The 12,822-nt window shown below is 42.7% G+C and overlaps 1 protein-coding gene across 1 annotated transcript in view; it reads left to right on the forward strand.

Moving 5' to 3' along the window:
* The first annotated feature begins 3,228 nt into the window (after window positions 1-3,228).
* The window catches only part of LOC310949324 (DENN domain-containing protein 2A), a 36,766-nt gene continuing 27,172 nt past the window's right edge, over window positions 3,229-12,822 (forward strand). The window contains exon 1 of the mRNA XM_083916733.1: window positions 3,229-3,522. The gene's annotated coding sequence lies outside the window, so the exon portion shown is untranslated. The remainder of the gene's footprint in view (window positions 3,523-12,822) is intronic.

Consider the following 12,822-nt stretch of genomic DNA (forward strand, 5'->3'; position numbering starts at 1 on the left):
GCAGTTACCGTATTGCTTCTTTTCCCACTGCCGACGAGTGACATATTTCATGGTTTAACTGGTGTTATTGCACCAGGAGAAATATCATTCATATGGCATCTCCATGGACAACAGGAGATACATGAAAACATTTCACGACAGCCGCTTGACTTCCGGGTATGACGTAACAGCGACGAGATCACGTGGCTTCGTCTTAAAGTCGCGCGGACGCCACAAAACAAACGTTTTAACCCGGGTTTAAATTAATACAAGCCAGGGTTGTGTGTGTGTGTGTGTGTGTGTGTGTGTGTGTGTGTGTGTGTGTGTGTGTGTGTGTGTGTGTGTGTGTGTGTGTGTGTGTGCGCGTGCGTGCGTGTGTGTGCGTGCGTGTGTGTGTGTTCACTGGAGGAGACTTCACGGTACGTTTTAGGCGCACAACTATTTAAACCAAACCTACATATATTACGAGCAACGCTAATTAGTATTTAGTAAAAAAAAGAAAAGAAAAAAAAAGTGCAGAGACGTCAAATGCCCTGCAGATGGAGACATATCACAATCACACGTTGGTGTGGGTGCCGTTTCTTTTTCCTCCTACCAGAAGGAAGTAAAGAAATGAAGGGAGGAAAGAAGGATATAATAATTGAGACTTTTACTGACTAACTAGACCTTTTCCCAGAGGATATTTTTGACTCTGCCTAGTAGGAAAAGCACAGTTGGAATAACCAGCTAACATTAACAATGTCTCTGTTCCATTTAGTGTCCTAGGAAACATTTCCAGTGAGCCACCATGTAGGCTTAATACCAAGACCCTGGACCTTAATACAGCCTTTATTGATGTTAATAAAAAACACCCCTGCTGCTTTGACATGTCAGAATTTCTGCAGGGAAAATGATGTTTTAGTCATTCAAAATAATTATAGATTCAATTAGAATTTAGGCCCAATACTATCAAATAAAAGCTTAAAGTTCCTTATGGCATCTACATTTGGAAGTTCAATTCAATTTCAATTCAATTTTATTTATAGTGCAAAATCATAACAAAAGTTATCTCAAGACACTTTACATATAGAGTAGGTCTAGACCCCACTCTACGACTTGTTTATGATATACAGAGACCCAACAATTCCTCCATGCGCAAACAGCAACAGTAACAGCAGTGTAGACCATAGCAACTTAAAAATCATATTTTCTTATATAGCATTTTTTTCAAAACAGAAGTTAAGTGCTCTGCAGAAGAAAAAGAAGAAAGAAAACGAGGTTACACTTTTAAATGTGTGCTCTAAATTGGCCTCTGGGAGATGATTTTTTTGTGATTATTTTCTTGATTAATTGATTAGCATTAGGCATTAAAATTCCAGGACTGTGAGTGTGATGTGAGTTGGAAGAAACATTTTCTAGCCTCCTGGTGATCAGCTGTTCAGGAGTCACTGGGTTGAGCAGAGTTACAGTATGTGGTCTGGACATTAATGGAAGTGGCAAGAAAACTACTTCCTGATAGGATATGCTGTCTTTTCCTGAACAACGTTCCTAAAGGATGACTTAAGAGTCAGTATTGGTATGGCTGGCAAATGTGTATCTGGGTCAAATAGGAAAGGAGGAGGCAGGGAGCAAAACACACCCGGGGTTTGATTCCATTGTAATTTCCTCTGCTTAAATCAGAGGTCTTGCAATCAGCCTACTACGCATCATCAAGGAATGAGAACTTGTCCCAGCCATGTTCCCAGTCACGGTGTGAGTCCCCTGGACAGTGGGCTCGGTACGCTCCCAGGACCCCATCTGTAGGCCTGATAGAGGACTCAGCAGCACAATAAGGTGGGATAAACGCCAAACAGATGTTACCAGCCCCCGCCTCCCACCCGGTTCCCCCCACAGCTATTGATGGACAAGCCAGGCTTTTTTAGATCTCTCTTGCATTTCAAAGGCGAGGTCAGGGTTTGGGCTCAGAGGTCAGCCAGATAGTTGCTCTGCAGAGGTGATGTTGTTAGATACTTTATGAAGGCTGCTCAGTGAAATACAATTGTATAGAGATACTTAGTTGTATAGTACATCTGAAGAGTAAAATTAAATCACAGGGCAACCCTGATACCCAATCTTGTGGGCTTGTACAGTTTTCATGGATGTGTCTTGGTTCTTTTGCTTGTGTATGTAATTGTGTGTCTTTTAGTTGTGGAAAGTAACTAAGTACTGTACATTTACACAAGTACTGTACTTGCATGCAATCTTGAGATACTTGTAAATTATTTCCATTTGCTACTTTGATGGATCCAACCTAACATCAAATAGCAAATCTTTAGTGTGTTGCGTAACATAAATAACCAAATATTCATATATGTGTATAACATATTTTCAATATAAAGATAGTAGGCTTTGGAAACTGTCCGTAAAACATACATTTGTAATAATGGACTTGCCAAAGAGGGCCTGTGGGGTTGAACAGGTCGTTTATTAATCACACTGGTCATCAGTATGCATGTCCAGCCTTGTTTCCTGCTCTCTCACTCTTTTCCTCCACAGGAGCTTTGAGTTACTATGCAGCCCTGGGCCTGATGGTGAGCTGAACTCCCCGATTGGTATTCTTTCCCTGAGCAGAGGTCAGCGGTAATCAACCCAAACACTGCCAAACCACTTTCTGTCTCGGAACACTCAGTCCCACCACACACAGCATTCAGCACACACCACTTATGGCTCTACACTACTTGTTGTAGATGTTTTTGTTGTTGTTGATGTTGCTGCTGTTGACTGGTGCATGTGAACCAGTAAACAAAGTCTTGCAGAGATAAAATAGATGAACATGCCGTCCCCTCATTTAGAGAGGAAGAGTGGCTCTTGGGCTTCTTTAATTGGCTCCCGGAGGAGGCTGTTATTTATGTATTCAGTTGTGTTCAGCTTTGCCCCTTCCTGCTCCATTCCTCTTTTTTTTTCTTTTTTTTAGCAGGACACTCGGTTTCCTCAGCAACTAGTGCTCCAATCGGCCAGCCAGCTGCAGATTAGTTCAGTGGTGGGGGGTTTAAGTGGGTAGGAGGGGATGTGGAGGGTGTGATGATGGAAAATGGAGAGGGAGGAGAGAGAGAGAGAGAGAGAGAGAGAGAGAGAGAAGGAGGGAGAAAGGAAGGGGGTGGGAAAAGTTTCAGAAGGGAAGAGAGAAAGGGAAGGAGCCGGCGTCATTCAGAGATAGGAGTCCGAATGAGTGAGTGTGTTTCGGGGCTGAGAGCGGAGAAAGAGCTGTAAACATTTTAGCCCGGAGGCTGGACGGGAGGAGGGATTTCTCTGACCTTGTGCCTTTTTCAAACTTTTTGTGTGCTTGGAGCTTTCTCTGTGTGTATATGTGAAAGGTACAGGCAGGGGCTATGCAAAGTGAGAGAAGTTGGAGGCAGTAGAGGTGTACAAAACCGTGGACGTGAGAGGGAGAGAAAGAGGGGGAAAGGCAAACTACTTTGAAGGAAAGGAACCATGCAAGTGGATGCTGTCTTCTGCGGAGTCAGGTTACGCAAAATGAGAAACTACTCCAAGAGCACTTCACAAAGGCTCACCCAGCTCAGAAAGGTAATGTGAAGAGTTAAAGAGTATCTGTGAGTGTAATATCTGTTGGCATGTACTTTTTAAAATGTTCTCAGAAACAAAGCCAGTAAAATTGCTCTAAAAATGTGGCTATCTTTCTATGCAGTTTAATGAACACATAGTGATGTTAAAATACTTTATATGTTCAACTTTCTTTGCCCCTTAAGTGTTCTGCTTAGTCTGAGAATCATTTATAGTGCTTTATGATTCATCGTCATACATATGCATCAATGTATATGCCTGTGCGTGACCTTGAATGTGTCAGCATGCATGTGTGTTTGTCCATGAAGAGAATGTGGGTTTATGCTTTTTAAAATGATATTGGATGGTAAATGTTAGGATGTGTTTTTTCTGTGTTTATTTGAGTATATTTCATTCTGGACTGCTTTGGCTCCAGTTAGAGTATGCCTGAGTGTTTCTTAAGTAGCCATTCTCAAAACTTTCTGCACCAAGTCCATTACTGCTGCCCACAAGAGAGTCATCTGTACCTCACTGAAGTATCTGAGCACACACACACACACACACACACACACACACACACACACACACACACACACACACACACACACACACACACACACACACACACACACATGCACAATGGCTGTCAGCTCTCATCTGCTTATTAAATGAAAACAAAGTGAATGATGGTTTGGTGAACATTTGGTGAACAGTCAGTGTGCACACTAAAACCAACACATTCCAATCCAGTTTGTTGAGGGGAAGAGAGAGAAAAGAGGAGAGGATAAGTGAGATGAGCATTCTTCGCTGTGAACAAAGGCACCTCTTCATGTTGAGTCCCAGAGCCTTTATTGTTGTGAGGAGGCAGGCATGGGTGGAGACCTCCCAAGGGCAGTCAGAGGAGTTCAGGTGGCTCCAAAAAGTCAGCTTTTCAAGGATTAGAGATAACAAGTTGTTGGCAGCTTCATGATCAGGCATGATTGAAACTGGTGGGTTTGAACTTTTTAGGTTGTACCTGTGGTCATACAGCTCAAGTTTCTGAAAACAGGATGTCAGTGAACACTTGGAGGAATGATCTTAATAGTTTAAGGGACGTCTGCGATATAAGATAGAGTTTGTGGCATTTTTAACATTTTATTTTAATTGAATGTAACCACCTTCTGCATTGTGGCCTTGGAAATTTCAGGAAGTGATGCATTTCGAATTTGAAAATTTTGAATGAAAAAAGATATCACCATATTGGCCACACTGTTTGATTGCCAATATATTAGAGGAAACAACTGTAAAAAAAAAAGAAAAAAAAGTTAATGTACTATGCGGATTTTTCATTGTAAACAAACACAGTTTTCTGCAGAATTCACCCTTAAGGCCTACCAAACACATTTGAATGCATTCCCTACCACACAAAACTTTTGAAATATGTTGGATGGGTATGTTTGGAAGTATTGTGCAGCTTGCAAGAACAACTTCTTCTTCTCTTGATTGGTATATTGTCACTATACTGCCCCCAACTGATTACATGTGAAATTACAGGAACAGGGATGACTTTTTACAGTACATTTCTTGACCCTTTCCTTCAATAAAAATGACTGAACACCAAAGACCAATTTTAGTACCAACACATTGGGCAGGTTAATGTCTAGGCCTGTCTGGCAACTAATGCGTTGTTTTCCGACTGGGAATGTCCACCTCATAACTGCCCTCTGCAACCAGAAAAAACATGTTCTATGTCAAGCCTTTGTGACATGCATATACAATATGTTCTTAGTGTTGTGTTGGTTGAACTCGTGATACAAATACTGTAGGGACCTTTTCATCCAAGTATTGCTATATCCATGTATCTGTGTATCTGTGACTCAGGCATATGACTTCATCTGAGATAACGGATGCTCTGTTAAGGCAACTGGAATGTCTGCTGTGTCCTATAAGCACTGACCCTCAAGAGATGGTTATCAATCAGCCAACATAATTCATCTCAGCAGCTTCCTCAGGCCTTTTTGTTCAGCCTGCTGGGAAATCATTCAACTCGAGAACAAGATACATAGAGTGTGCAACACTAGAAAACTAATATTCTTGATTGTAATAGCAGTTGAAGTGCTCTTCGATTTGGGACAACTTTCTGCCCTACCTCTTAAATTCAGTTCTATTAACACATTGGCATAAATGAACAGCTTCAGCAGGTCAATAGCTGTTTTACAGACCACAAATCAACATTCCTCTGCTCTCCTGTTTCTGTCTGTCCTGGCGTTGTATTTACTTAACAGAGTAAAGTTGAGAGTTTATTGAATTGAGACTGGCTGACTCTTCAGTGCTGTGAGGAGAAGGTTTATAGAGTTGGAGATAAAGACAGAGGGACTGTCTGTCTGCTAGTCAGCAAGGTAGTAATAAGTGGGCTGCAATCTTGTCAAAGGACTCTGGTGTGGAGCCTGTGTGTGTGTGTGTGTGTGTGTGTGTGTGTGTGTGTGTGTGTGTTTGTGTGTTTGTGTGTGTGTGTGTGTGCGCGTGTGTGTGTGTGCGCGTGTGTGTGCGCGTGTGTGTGTGTGTGCGCGCGCGTGTGTGTGCGTGCGGATTGGGTCAGTTGTTTACATTCTGAGTCAGGGGCAGAGGCTAACTGTCTGCATTACTGCTCTGCAAGACAATGTGCACTGTGGTGGAAAAGACGGTATTTGTGACCTTGTATTCATCACTCATAATATTAACACTCAAAGCTTCAGTCTTCCACTCTGAATGAGTCATTTTACTCTCAGACACACACTCATTCATTCTCAAGGCATTTTCTCTCTAATTTTTTTGCTGTTTATTTCCCCCTTTCCTGTCTTTCACACCAAAATATTGACACACTCATATTCATGAGACATTCTTGCCGAATGCCCATCTATCTTTTCACTCTTTGCGGCTTGTGATTTCTAGCATAAACACACCCTGACATATCAATACATGCAAACCATGTGAGGTTAACATATTTTTTTTTATTAGTATGCATGCTTTGTAAGGGGAAAAAAAGAAACCTCAAACACCAGATGTTTATGTCTGTCATCTCTCACAACTGAATCAGCTTGTTATTTTTTTTTTTTGGAAGCATGCTGAAGTGAAGAAATTGGTCTTGATGATTGGTATGAGTCAGTAGAGTGCAAATTCATCTAGGAAAACAGTGTTTAGCTTAACTTTGATGTGTGTGTGTGTGTGTGTGTGTGTGTGTGTGTGTGTGTGTGTGTGTGTGTGTGTGTGTGTGTGTATCACACATGTCATAGTGTATATTTAACCTGTACATTCACAGAACTCACATACATGTTACTGTATCTCTAAACTTAACTTCAGTTTATTACATTTTCCTACTGGTTGCATGGCGTGCTTGTGTCTATGAGTGTGTTTTTGTGTGTGCGCGTGTGTGTGTGCATCTGTCTTCTCTATTCTTTTCTGCTCAGAAAAGTGACAGCAGGCCTTTAGGAGGTTACAGCCTGTATACCCCTCCTCTTACAGGAACCCCTCCTCTTACAGGAACTGGCTTTTGACAGGCACTCTGTGGGGCAGCCTGCAACTTAAAAACCCCACCGGGCCAATCTCCTGCCATCCCCGAGCTGCTGTTGTCACCACGGTGACATGCTCAGAAAGAATGTGTCCTGTGGTGATGGTGAAAGAATTCCTCTTGTTTCAAAGATATGGTGTGTGTGTGTGTGTGTGTGTGTGTGTGTGTGTGTGTGTGTGTGTGTGTGTGTGTGTGTGTGTGTGTGTGTGTGTGTGTGTGTGTGTGTGTGTGTGTGTGTGTGTGTGTGTGTGTGTGTGTGTGTGTGTGTGTGTGTGTGTGTGTGTGTGTGTGTGTGTGTGTGTGTGTGTGTGTGTGTGTGTGTGTGTGTGTGTGTGTGTGTGTGTGTGTGTGTGTGTGTGTGTGTGTGTGTTGGGGGGGTATTGTCTGGGATGTTGGTTTATTGCCATGGTTTAGTCATGATCAAACCCCCGCCCCCCTCCTCCACACACATAAACAGATGCATGGATAATGCATGCCATCTTAGACCCGTAACCCTGTTCTTGTAAGAGTCAAATCAACACAGATACATGCATGCATGTATGCATGGCTAATGCATACCATCACACTGGATACTTGAAGCATTTATTCAGTTGGCAGCTGGCCATGTTTTTTTCCATTAGATACTCCCTTAACCCTGACACACACACATATACACTCTTTCTCTCACTGCCTGTCGCTTGCAAGCTGTTGCTCTGTCTGGCAGAATTAATTGGGACATTTGACAGGACATGGCAGGCTGAAACCCTGTCCTACTGCGTTGTTTACACAGACTACAGTCAAGAATGTGTATCTCTAGTAGAGTTCAGTCTGGAGAGAGGGGCAAAGACAGAGGCAGCTACAGTTTTGATGGTAGGGAGTTTGATGTGGGCCGAGAGAATCATCACAGCAAAACCGATGCAAGAAGGCTATCCAAAAGCCCAGGGTTTCAAGCCTGGTTTGGCTTTGCAGCTCGCGCCCACTGGCAGTGTGTGGCGGTGGCATAAACCCCAACCCACACACACACTCTAGAACACATACACATACACATACACACACACACACACACACAAACAAGCGCATGTAGAAAAATGGGCATAGATAGATTCAAACACAGACATAGAAATATAGACCAGAACATGCACAGACACATGAATACAAACACATGCCCACAAACACATACTTGACCATCCACTGACATACTGTACTTACACGTGAATACGCATTTACCATTTGTTTGACATCCCCAGCTCGGAAAAAGAACTTGTATGTGGGAAGGCTGCCATCTGGAAAGGAATGCGTCCATTTGGGTTCAAAGTGTAACTTTAATGTGGCTGTATAGCTCGTTGATTTAAGCTCCAGTTGCCACGTTATAATGAGCATTCCAAGCTAAATGGGAAAAGTTTACCGCACGCTTTGTTAGTTTGGTTATGCGTGTGTGTGTGTGTGTGTGTGTGTGTGTGTGTGTGTGTGTGTGTGTGTGTGTGTGTGTGTGTGTGTGTGTGTGTGTGTGTGTGTGTGTGTGTGTGTGTGTGTGTGTGTGTGTGTGTGTGTGTGTGTGTGTGTGTGTGTGTGTGTATAATATTTAGGTTGGAAAAACTGTAAGAGCTATGACCTTCAAATCATCAGACTATTTCTTCTCCTTTTCTTCTTCTTTCTCTTGCAGCCATGACTGAGAATGAGAAGAATTTTGTTTACCTGTCATTTTAGGGATCCACTTTATAATGAGAATTAAAACAATGTCTGGAGGCTCATCCAAGTGTAACAACTTAATGAGTAGATACTCAGACACACTGCAGACAGAGAGCTTTGATCATACCAAATCATATCCAAACACTGTTTTGTTAAGCTCTAGAGCTTGAAAAGTAGTAGTTTTCTCTTTGTCTGTCTCCAGTGTAATGATGGTTACAATAATCTCATCCTTCCTATACTGCTATATAGTGTCAAATTGTATTTGCTGAGCCTGGTGTCAGTTTACATCCGTCCTATTTAGTTCTGTATGCATAGATAGATGTGGATAGAGATAGCCTTAATGAGATTATAGGACGATCAATTTTTGCATGAATGTTTTTTTTCTCCTCGTTATGTTGCTCAGTATTTCTGATGTAATGCTGAAATAATTGATAAATTAGTTGATCAACAGACATGTTTGCTTTTTGCAGTTTCAGAAATGTGAGGATGACTTCCTTTTGGTTCATATCATTATGACTACTACTACTACTACTTCTACTACTAGCTTTTTTAGGCTGAAGTTAAAAATCTTTGTCTCGTAATTTAGTACAGATTTTTTTAAATGTACAATAGATGTAGAATAACTGCTAAGATTCAGACTACAAAGTATATTTGCCATGTATTGAATAAAACTTGTCCTTAGGAAATTTCGATGGGTATGCACATCTTTAGATCAGCTTAGTTGGGCTTGCTACAGCAGAGCTAAACACCCCTCTCCATTTCACTCAGTTTTTTGTCCACTGGCGGTCTTGGCTCAGGCTCACAGTTGTCGGTCACAGGGTGTGTGGAGGTCAAAAACGTCGGCTCAGACTCTGACTCTGGAGTTTACACTCCGGAAGAGCACTTTCCCAAGCTCTCGCCTTGCTCAGCTCTCCTGGGGATTGGCGGGTGAATTATAAAAATCTGTTTCTGTGCAGGCATGCAGAGGAGCAGGGGAGCAGGGATGGGACGGGGGAGCTCTGGTGGGAATTCTCAAGCGGAACCCTCAAAATGTAAAGGGGGGGGGGGGCAGGAAGGAGAGGAAGAGGAGAGGATTTGGGCTTGGGAGCTCAGCTCAGAGTCTGTGGCTTGGAGGAGAAATTTGATCTGGGGCCCAGAGAATAATGTTAGTGTGCTAAAGAAGCCAGGTTATTGTTGAAAGGATCTGAAGGTCCTCTCAATGCTGCACATTTGCTGTGGCTGAGCCTGTTTTAGTTTTAGAAAGGTAAGGTTTTACCATTAGGTACAAAAATCCCACATTGTGTGTCAGCACAATGTAATATCAGATGCTGCAAATACTGCTCACTGTTAGGCATCTTATTTACCCGAATTATGGTGTATTCAATGACACTTCCTCACGTGTAAAAAATCAGGTCCTGTGGGAGTTGTTAACAGCAGAGACAGGTATTGTCTGATGTGTAAGACATGCCAGGTCTGAAACGGAATACAGCTGTTGCAGACGACTATGTGTGTGTGTGTGTGTGTGTGTGTGTGTGTGTGTGTGTTTGTGTGTGTGTGTGTGTGTGTGTGTGTGTGTGTGTGTGTGTGTGTGTGTGTGTGTGTGTGTGTGTGTGTGTGTGTGTGTGTGTGTGTGTGTGTGTGTGTGTGTGTGTGTGTGTGTGTGTGTGTGTGTGTGTGTGTGTGTGTGTGTGTGTGTGTGTGTGTGTGTGTGTGTGAATCACCAGGCATATTACCTGTGGCTGTTTATGAATTACCTTATCCATTACCCGACAAACCGATCATTGCCAGGAAGAGCTCCATGGCTTCTTTTGTTTGATGAGCTTTCCTGTCAACGGCCTTACTTACTCTGTCAGCGACGATTTACACTCGCTGCAACCATAGCACTCCAACCACAGGTGCATTCTACACCAAGGTAGCATGGTGTGCACTAATTTGACTTTGGAAGGAAGGGAGCTGAATACAGAAAAACGTAAAATGATAGCAGCCTTTTCAGATTCAGAATTGCTTTCTTGTCCAACACAAAAAGATGAAAATGTAAGTTTGACTTAAAGTATACAACCACATTCTGTGATGGTGTGCTTAGGCATGTGCTTTGAGGTAAATGCCAAGGTCAGCAAGCTTTAAGAGCCAAGTGTAACAGGTGTATATATATTAATCATCTTAATCCAACTAGCACTTTCATCTGAAGCATACTGCGGCCTAAAGCAGAAAATCTTTTGATTGTTGGCTGAAGAAGCACTACTCAACAGTTGAGTGGTGCTTCAGCTGCAAATGTCCCAGGTTTTGTAATTTGATGGGCAGTGTTGGATGGGGTTGTGCAGGCCAAAGTGAGTGCTGTTTAAACGCAGGCCCCAGGATGTGTTGGCATGGGCACTGGTCTGTGGAGCCAGAAGGGTAATTGGGAGCAGACAAGGGATGAGTCAGGAGCTCTGGTGATTGGGAGCTTTCTGTCTGTGGGTAGGAGGAGCTGACATGTCTATGGGAGGGAGTCAAAGGACAGATGCTCCGACTCTGCAAAGAGATGTAACATGACACCCTCTCCCAGATGGGGGATAGAGCCAGTTTTCTTTGCTCTGCCTCCAAGACAGATCCATATTCCTCCTCCACTTCTTTTTCTCTTCTTATTGTGAAGAGCTTCTCTTTTTCTCTGGTACAGAGGCTTATCTTCTCTTCATTGAGCTAGTCAATGTCTCTTTGTATTTATTAGCAACAGGTAATAGCCTTTCTTGAGATAGAAGAATTAATTTATAATCCAATTTCTGTCAGGTCAGTACAGGTTTAAAAAACTCCTCAGTGATGAAAAGCTTCCACACATCTTTTTCAATTATCCCTTAAATTTTCACTTTTATCAGGCCAAAAGTTGAAAGGCTCCCCCTCTAAACTTGTATTTCTAGAAGGGCTTATCACTTTGAAGACTTTAGCGCATCATTAGCCTGCAAACTGCACCATTTGCAGTCATTGGAATGTGGGATGGAAGCCACAAACTCCAAAGGGAAAGGGAGACCTTCCCCATTAAAAGCCAGTGGTTAAACTGTTACGGGGTGGTCATTTGTAAGCTCTGACAGGTGGAGCGAGTGAGAAGGACTTTTAGGAGGATTTTGCTGATTTTGTATAGAGTTTTCCTTCCGTTGGCTGCCATTCTGACCTTGTGGTAGTCAGAGCTGTCACATTTGTCAGCAACGAACTAAAGTTCTTACTGTACGGGGTGAATTCTTAAGCAAAGAAATACCTGCTGTGCTTGACAACTTTTTTTCTGGAGATACTCACACTTTCTGCAAGTTACATCACACTTTCTTTCTGTTTGGGTATGCACAAAGACAAACCAAAAAACAACTATTCATGTCATGCACTCTGGTTCCTTGGTTGTGCCAGTGTGCCATAATTACATCCATAGTAGCTTCCTCTGTGGCCCCAATTATAATTAAGGTTTGTTTATACATTTTCTGAGGTAATATTCTGGCCCATTCTTCCAGCTCCCAGTGGGATAGACTGTAAACACCCAGGCCGTCAGAGTTTCAGCAATAAACGACAACCACAATAACAAGAAATGCTATATATGTGTGGAGTTAGAAATACAACAATGGACACTGGAGTAGATTGATAAGCAAAAACACATGCAAGGAGAAATTAATTGTTTGTGGTATCCCCCATCAGTTCCTGTCTGGTGCTGTGGCTAACCCAATTTCAATGCTGTTCAGTGCTCCATCCTCTCCGAACAATGGAGGGAGCATGGGGGAGAAGTGGAGGGGCAAGAGGACACAGCACAGCAGGGCAGGACTATCAATAGGTTTGGATAGGACACTGGACAGCAGGATGGCGTATAAATGTACTGTGTGTGTGTGTGTGTGTGTGTGTGTGTGTGTGTGCGCGTGCATTTATCTTTTTCCCCCTAAAGGCTAGCTGATAAGCATCTTTACCACTGTACATTGTACAGCGGAGATCCCGGTGTGTGGTTGGATATAGAATGGAAAGTTAAGGATGGAAAAGTAATGTGAGTAAAAACAGAGAGATAGAAAGATGAGAGAGACGTAAACATGGCATGCAGGAAAAATTGATAATTTCATTGAGTGTGCGGCTTTGAGTCGCATGCATGGGCAGATACACACACGGATACAGACACACAGTCATAGAGTTGGCCTGTTTGGCTCATG

Source organism: Echiichthys vipera (genome assembly GCF_963691815.1).
Source record: "Echiichthys vipera genome assembly, chromosome: 7".
Taxonomy (NCBI): domain Eukaryota; kingdom Metazoa; phylum Chordata; class Actinopteri; order Perciformes; family Trachinidae; genus Echiichthys; species Echiichthys vipera.